Source organism: Odocoileus virginianus, chromosome 25, assembly GCF_023699985.2.
Source record: "Odocoileus virginianus isolate 20LAN1187 ecotype Illinois chromosome 25, Ovbor_1.2, whole genome shotgun sequence".
In the NCBI taxonomy this organism is placed as follows: domain Eukaryota; kingdom Metazoa; phylum Chordata; class Mammalia; order Artiodactyla; family Cervidae; genus Odocoileus; species Odocoileus virginianus.
The window spans coordinates 2722564-2730449 of record NC_069698.1 but is presented as its reverse complement, the minus strand read 5'-3'; the positions used below and the strand labels follow the sequence as shown (position 1 = coordinate 2730449).

At 44.5% G+C, this 7886-nt stretch overlaps 1 pseudogene; it reads right to left on the bottom strand.

Moving 5' to 3' along the window:
• Nucleotides 1–996: 996 nt before the first annotated feature.
• On the bottom strand, nt 997–3208 carry LOC139031035 (cyclin-dependent kinase 2 pseudogene; annotated as a pseudogene).
• Nucleotides 3209–7886: the final 4678 nt, after the last annotated feature.

Here is a 7886-nt window from a genome sequence, read left to right as displayed (position 1 = left end):
AATTTTCTTTAATGTTTATTTATTTGGCTGTACTGTGCCTTGATTGTAGCATGTGGGATCTCATTGTATCTTGTAGGATGTGGGATCTAGTTCCCTGACCAGGAATCACATCTGGGCTGCCTGCCTTGGGAACCTGGAGTCTTAGCCACTGGACCACCAGGGAAGTCCCTCTGAATCTTAATCTTATCCTCATCTTTTTAGATGAATTAACTGAGGCTTAGACCTATTTAACCAGCTAGTCAGCTAGTCACAGCTAGCCAGCTAGTCAAGGACTGGGGTCATATTAACTGCGTGGTCTATCTACTGTGCCGACATGTGTACACGCTTAGTCGTGTCCAACTCTCTGTGATCCCTGGGCTGGAGCCCGCCAGGCTCCTCTGTCCATGGGATTTCCCAGGCAAGAATACTGGAGTGGTTGCCATGTCCTCCTCCAGGGGATTTTCCCCACCCAGGGACGGAATTCCTGTCTCCTGCATTGGCAGACAGATTCTTTACCACTGAGCCACTCGGGGCAGATGAGGCCTAAAGAAGTAATAAAATGTTTCATGTTAAGGCTTTCTGTGAACATAAAAAAGCTACGCTGGACACTGAGAACCCAGAGGGAGTAACAGTGAATGTGTTTGTGCCTAGGAGATGACTGTAAAGAGCAAATCTGAGGTGAAGGGAAGCAATGGAAAAGTAACTGGAGTGTCTGAAGGTTGGTGTTCGCCCAAGTTAAGGGGTGACTGTCTATGGTAACCCATGTTCTCACATTTGGGGCACAACTCACTCCTAGTTCATGAACTTGTCCTTGGCTGCTGCGTTTTTGAAAGCCCAAAAGACCATATTCACATTAGGATATTACTTCCGGGTCTTCCTCGTGGAGTTAGGACTCAGCTGGACATTAGTGAACAAGGCAGGGCGGTTGCGTTTGGTTCCAAATCCCATGTGGAGGGATTTGCTGCTGCCATTTCTCTTAGAAATTATGTTTTTATTTTTATTTATTTTTTTTTTGAACTGTAAAACTAGGAACTTTTTAATCAGTTACAAACTAAATTACAAATAATGTTAACAGCAAGAACACTCAAGGACAAAAGTGGGAGAAGAGAGACAAAATCATGAAAAAAAGCTTTAAAAAAAAACACCACAACATATTTGCATTACAAACCCCAAGGTGCACATGGCAACAATCCCCACCCATTCCCACTTAAAAAACTACTATACTATAACCTGAAATATAAATATAATTGTTCATCCTTCTTTTAAAGAAATATTTCCCCCCAATATCCCCACTCAGTCACAGCCCTAAGTGTCAGAATTCTCAAAATGATGTCTCAACCTTAACTTTTACTCTTACGGGGTGGCCTTCAGAGGAAGATGGGACCTAGCACCTTAAGAATCTTAAAAAGAAGAGAAAAATTCAAACACCTTTCACTTGCCTCATAAGGCCAAGGTGAAGCACAGTCCCTGTCCCAGAGCCTCCTAGACACACCTCGCCCAGAGGAGGGACAGGCAGGAAGCCTAGGAGCCATGTTTCTACTGCAGCCCCGCTGGGACTGCAGAGACTGGGAGTCCTGAGTCTCCCAGATGTTAGGTGAGATGAAACACTAAAACTAGGGTAGAAACCAGTTGGATCTATTTTTTTTAAACCGAATTCTTTAAAACAGGCCCCTCCATAATGTTTTTGTTTTGCTTGGTTTTCAAAGGTTCCATCTTAGCCCCCAGTGCTATCAGTTGGCCTTACAACCGTGGCTCTGGAGGCTTGGGGTCTTTAATCATCCCAGACACAGAAAATAATAATAGGGGGCTTTCAGAGACTGGGAAGGCAAACCTATGTGGATGGAGGAGAAAGTCTTTTATTTTTTGTCTTTTTTAAAAATATCAGCCCTCTTAAGCAACGACTAAGAGGAGGGAGAGAGGGGAGTGGAGGCTGACTTAAGTGCATCTAATACTGAAGCGTCCTTTCAATTCCACCTATTTCTTCCCTCCACCCCATCATTCCAGAGTGGACTGGCTAAGAGGCGCAGGTGAGTGCTAAGGCAACCAGATAAGATCAGTGCGCTAAGAGCCTGGGCCAAGCCAGATCACACTCGCACTGGAGAAGAGGGTGATACTGAGGGCAGGGGCTTGAGAAGGCGATCAGAGTCGAAGGTGAGGTACTGGCTTGGTCACATCTTGGAAGAAAGGATGAGCCAGAGCTGCCTTGGCTGAAATCCGCTTGTTAGGGTCGTAGTGCAGCATTTGCGATAACAAGCTCCGTCCATCTTCATCCAGGGGAGGCACCACTTTGCTAAAATCCTGCCTGGCCCACTTGGGGAAACTTGGCTTATAATCCGGCATAGAAGTAACTCCTGGCCAAACCACCTCATCTGGGGTTCCCAGGGTCCGAAAGATCCGGAAGAGTTGGTCGATCTCAGAATCTCCGGGGAATAGGGCCCGGCGGGTCACCATCTCAGCAAAGATGCAGCCGAGGCTCCATATGTCCACTGCTGTGGAGTAGTATTTGCAGCCCAGAAGGATTTCTGGTGCTCGGTACCACAGAGTCACCACCTCGTGGGTGTAAGTACGAACAGGGACCCCAAAAGCTCTGGCTAGTCCAAAGTCTGCTAGCTTGATGGACCCATCGGCGTTGATAAGCAGATTCTGAGGTTTAAGGTCTCGGTGCAGGACCCGATGAGAGCAGAAAGCTAGGCCCTGGAGCAGCTGGAACAAGTAGCTCTTTATGAGCGGAAGAGGGATGCCAGTGAGCGTAGAGGCATCCATGAATTTCTTGAGATCCTGGTGCAGAAACTCAAAAACCAGGTAGAGTTTGTTTTCTGTGTGAATGACATCCAGCAGCTTGACAATATTAGGGTGATTAAGCTCCTTAAGCAGAGAGATTTCTCGTATGGCAGTACTGGGTACACCCTCTGTCTCAGTGTCCAGGCGGATTTTTTTAAGCGCCACCACTTCTCCCGTCAACTTGTTTTTGGCTTTGTACACAACTCCGTACGTTCCCTCTCCGATCTTTTCCACTTTTTGGAAGTTCTCCATGAAGCGCTAGCGAGTCGGGTCAGCCCGGCCCTGGAGCGGGGGCCTGGGAACCCTGCAGAAAACGGCACCCAGCTCTCGGGGGCCGAGGAGGGAAACACGGCCCAGCACCGCGACCCGAGGTCGGGATGGAACGCAGTGTATCTCTCGCTCTTGTCAATTTGTCCAACTTGAAACAATATTGCCGCCTCCCCCTCCAGTTCCCCAGAAATTATGTTTTTAAAATTAAGCTCTCTGAGAATAATAGCACCATACACTTCAAATGAATGCGTCAACAATTTCCTCTTTTAATGCTGCTACTTGGGTAATATTTTGATGATCGTCGGGAGCTATTTCACATCTTTATCATTTCTGTGTTCTTCTCCCTTCCTTTTCCACAGTCCTGAATGAGGAATCCTAGAACAAATCCCAAAGAAGAAGACAAGCTGTCAAACAGAGACACGAGTGCACCCTTTGAAAACTAGGAATAAACTAGGAGGAACTGGGAACAAGCAGTGGGGAGACGGCGCCGTGAGTGGAGCATCCTGTCCTGCTTGGGCGCTTCACCTGCTGGAATGGAGGGGTTATCACATGGAAGCCTTGGAGGGCTGTGTCCCCTTATTTCTTACCTGCATTCCCCACTTTTGGGATGAGCGTGCTCTGAGAGCAGCATTATCTGGTCTCAAGTGGAGAAAGCTGTGAGATGGTTGAGATTACTGTATAATGTAATATAAACAGTGACTCTGTGGGATCCTTCAAAGCCTTTTTTCTGGGTGAGAATTTGTACCTCTGTCAGTGCTAGAAGTACAGTTGACACTTCAACAATACAGGTTTGAACTGTAGGGGTTCACTTACACGTGGATTTTTTTTTTTTTCCAATAAGCATTGTGCCTGTATTTTCATTTTATAGATCTTTAAATGTGTTGGGAAAAGTTTGGGTTCTGTTAGAGAACACATTACATAGAACCACAAGAACTAGGATTTGAGTCTTGATTCTGTCCAAACTCTTTCAACTTCCTGCCCTTGGGTGAGTCATTTATCAATTTCTTTGTTTTCAAGATAGAATAGTATGCAGATTTTCCATTCCTGGGGAGGAGTTGCTGCCTTTAACCTCCATTTGGTTCAAGGATCAGTTGTATTTACTGCTTCCTCTTCTGGAAGATGATTGCCTCTGGATCAGCAGAGCAGGAAGGTGTGGCCAAGTCGAGGGGATGGTTGATGTGGGCTTTGGATTTATCCAGGGAGGGTCTGAACTCCAACTGGTCTTCTGATTCCACCTAGAGGTGAGACCTGAATGTGGCTAATGGTAGTCTCGGAATCATCCTCTTGGCTACAAGTTGGCAGGCTCCAGAGTTTACTAAGCAACATGAAAGAATCCAGAGTGTGTTTATACACTAAATACATTGCCATCTTTTTTTTCTAGTGACTTTTTGTTGTTGTTGTTGAATCACTAAGTCCTGTCCTAGTCTTTGAGACCCTGTGGACTGCAGCACACCAGGCCTCCCTGTCCTTCACTATCTCCTGGAGTTTCTATTGACTTATATTACATATACAATAAACTAGCCTTTGGTGTCCATGAGTTTTTACATATGCACCCTTTAACTACAACCCAGATAAAATTAAGAGTATTTCCAAAAGCTCAGAAGGTTACGTGAGGTCTGTTCTCAGTAAATATCATCTTCCCAAGGTAACAAGTGTTTATTTTTCTGTTCTAATGTAGAAGGACATTGTATTGTTTCCTGGTGTGGGCTACCATGAGTCAAGCTGCTTTAAATACACTTGAGTGTTTCAATGACCTTCTATTTCTTCTTGCGTTCCTCTTCAGCTCTACCAACCATCTTTCTAAAGTGGCTATTGGCATTGCCACTTCTGTTTTGCTTTTGAAAAAGGCATGTGGTAGAGACATTGACACTTTCTTCCTCCCATAATCCTTCTCACCACAATGCAATTATATTTTTTAAAATTAGAAAAGTATCATATCAACTCATTACAGAACAGAAAATGTTCTACCACATATAAAGCATAGTCAGTTTTTTCCTTATGTGTGTCTACTCCACTTCCCACAGGTTACCAATACTAACCACTCCAGTATTCTTCCCTGGAAAAGTCCATGGACAGAAGGGTCTGTGGACCACAGTCCGTGAGGTCACAGAGTTGGATGTGACTAAGGGATTAGCACTTTTACTCTTTACTAATACTAAAAGTTTGGAGCCTAGATTCACGTGTGTGTGTGTGTGTTTTAATATTTGTTTATTTACTTGTCTGCGCCAAGTCTTAGTTGTGGCACACGGGAACTTTTAGTTGCAGCATGTGGCATGTAGCTCCCCGACCAGGGATCGAACCCGGAGCCCGTGCACTGGGGGCGTGGAGTTTTAACCGCTGGAACACCAGGGAGATCCCTCACAAGATCGAATGGATGGCTCCAGTGTGGTCTTGAAACTGTTAAGTAAATAGTAACCTTTCTACTTTCTCCTCCATACTGATTTCCTAGACCAGACTTTATGTGCAAGCTTTCCTGAGAAATGAAGGGAAATCCTTGGTATTTATTAGATAACTTCATTGGTACCATTTTAAATACAAAACTTAGGAATCAGTTGAGTGTCCCTAGAAAATGGATTTAAACGTTTTCCTCTCCTGCTCTATTTACCAGACTCTTTAGTTACTAGGTAATTGAAACTGCATTTATCAAAATAGAGAGGTATTAGATTCATTTTTCACTGTGAGTGCTAAATTGTATTGGAATGATGGGCTATTTACCAAAAGCTGTTATCAAGGAGCTTGAAAAGCACTTAGCAAAGAGAATTTCAGTGGCCCAAAGGAGTTGGGGAGAAGAATTAAGGTAAAAGGCATAGATTTGCTTTTTAATTTATGAAATAAGGGGTTGTTGGTGTAAATTTTTATATCATACCTGTAGTGATAGTCTTGTGGCCTGCAACCTTGTGAGGTCTTTTATTTTTTTCTCTTCTTTTTCTTTTGATAGAAAGTCATTATATTCTTTTTTAAAAATAATTTCTTTATGTGTTTGGCTTCACCAGAGCTTAGTTACAGCACATGGGATCTTTGCTCTTCATTGTGGCATGTGGGATCTAGTTTCCTGATCAGCATGGAGTCTCAGCCACTGGACCCCAGGAATTAATAGATGAAGAATGGGACACCTCTACCGCCGTGATTTATACTGGATGGAGGAATGAGTACCAAGCATCAGTGACCATCTCCACCCCATCCCTCCCCTTCCAAAGTACCATTCCTTTCAGGAATATCCAAACTGTCATTTAGAGAACTCTTCAAGCCCTCCAAATTTCTATTCAACTATCACTTCGTCTCTTATCCCACACAGATACTTTCATGAAAATCACACTACGAGAATGTCCTAGAGAATCGGGGAGTTCCAAGTACCCTAGAGAACGTATACAAATTACTTTTGCTCCTATACTCCATCTATAGACTCTGGTGACCTTGGGTTCAGGTCTGCCAAGGAAAATTGTGACTGATTACATTTTATGCTCGTCTTTTCAGAGTATTCTGCTCCTTGACCGCCTGATAGAAGCACATCTTTTTTTTTTTTTAATTTATTGATGTCTTTCCCCAGTTACTAACTGTACTGGTTTCCCAGGGCTGCCAGAACAAATTACCACAAACTTAGTGGTTTTCTTTTATTTGAGTGACATCCCATTTCATTCAAACTTTTGAACTAAATATTTTAGCACCTTAGAACTTAGAAATGCGTACAGACCTGACTTTGTTGGAGCATCCAAGACGTCTGCTTTAGTGCACGGGAATATCTAGAAGGAGCTTTGCTGTTTTCTTTTGCTGGGCGGGTAAGTGATGGTAGTGGTGGCTGCTGATGGCACCTCTTCACACGTGCTAGTCAAGGTTCAGTCGGGGGACAGAAACCACACCGGTTACTGGGACAAAGAGAATTTAACACAAAGAATTGTTAGCTGGGGAGTAAACTTGGTAACTAGGTATGTGAAAAGTGAGAGTGAAAGTGAAGTCGCTCAGTCATCTCCGACTCTTTGTGACCCATGGACTGTAGCCCACCAGGCTCCTCTGTCCGTGGGATTTTCCAGGCAAGAATACTGGAGTGGGTTGCCATTTCCTTCTCCAGGAGATCTTCCCGACCCAGGGATTGAACCTGGGTCTCCCTCATCGTAGGCAGACGCTTTACCATCTGAGCCAGCAGGGAAGTCCCTGAAAGGGTGAAAAAAAAATCCTCTAAGATAACATTTGTCACCGTTTATAAAATCGTATACTTTAAATATCTGATGTGCAGTTTATGATGTCATCTATACCTCAATTAAGCAATTATCTTAAAAAGGCTTTAATTATTAATAGGAGTACTTAAGAGTTTCAAAACCGACTCTTTCTGGAAGTTGTTACGCATTAACCTGTCCTGATAGTTTATGGGCTTTCCCGGTGGCTCAGTGGTAAAGAATCCACCTGCCACGCAGGAGACATAGGAACGTGGTTTTGACCCCTGGGTCAGGAAGATCCCCTGGAGGAGGGCAAGGCAACCCACTCCAGTATTCTTGCCTGGAGAATTCCATGGACAGAGAAGCCTGGTGCACTACAGTCCGTGGGGTCGCAAAGAGTCGGACACGACTGAAGCGACCGACCATGCACGCATGCTGATACTCTTAAACAGTAACTCTGCAGTTGCCATATCAGTGACTTGCTTTTAAAAATTAATTTATTTTTACTTTTGACTGCGCTGGGTCTTCACTGCTGCACAGAGGCTCTCTCTAGTGAGCGGGGACTACTCTTTTTTGGCGGCGCTGGGGCTTCCTATTGCGGTGGCTTCTCTTGTTTCAGAGCACAGCCTCTAGGTGGTCCGGCTTCAGCAGTTGCAGCTCGCAGGCTTCGTTGCTCCGTGGCATGTGGGATCTTCCTGGACAGGT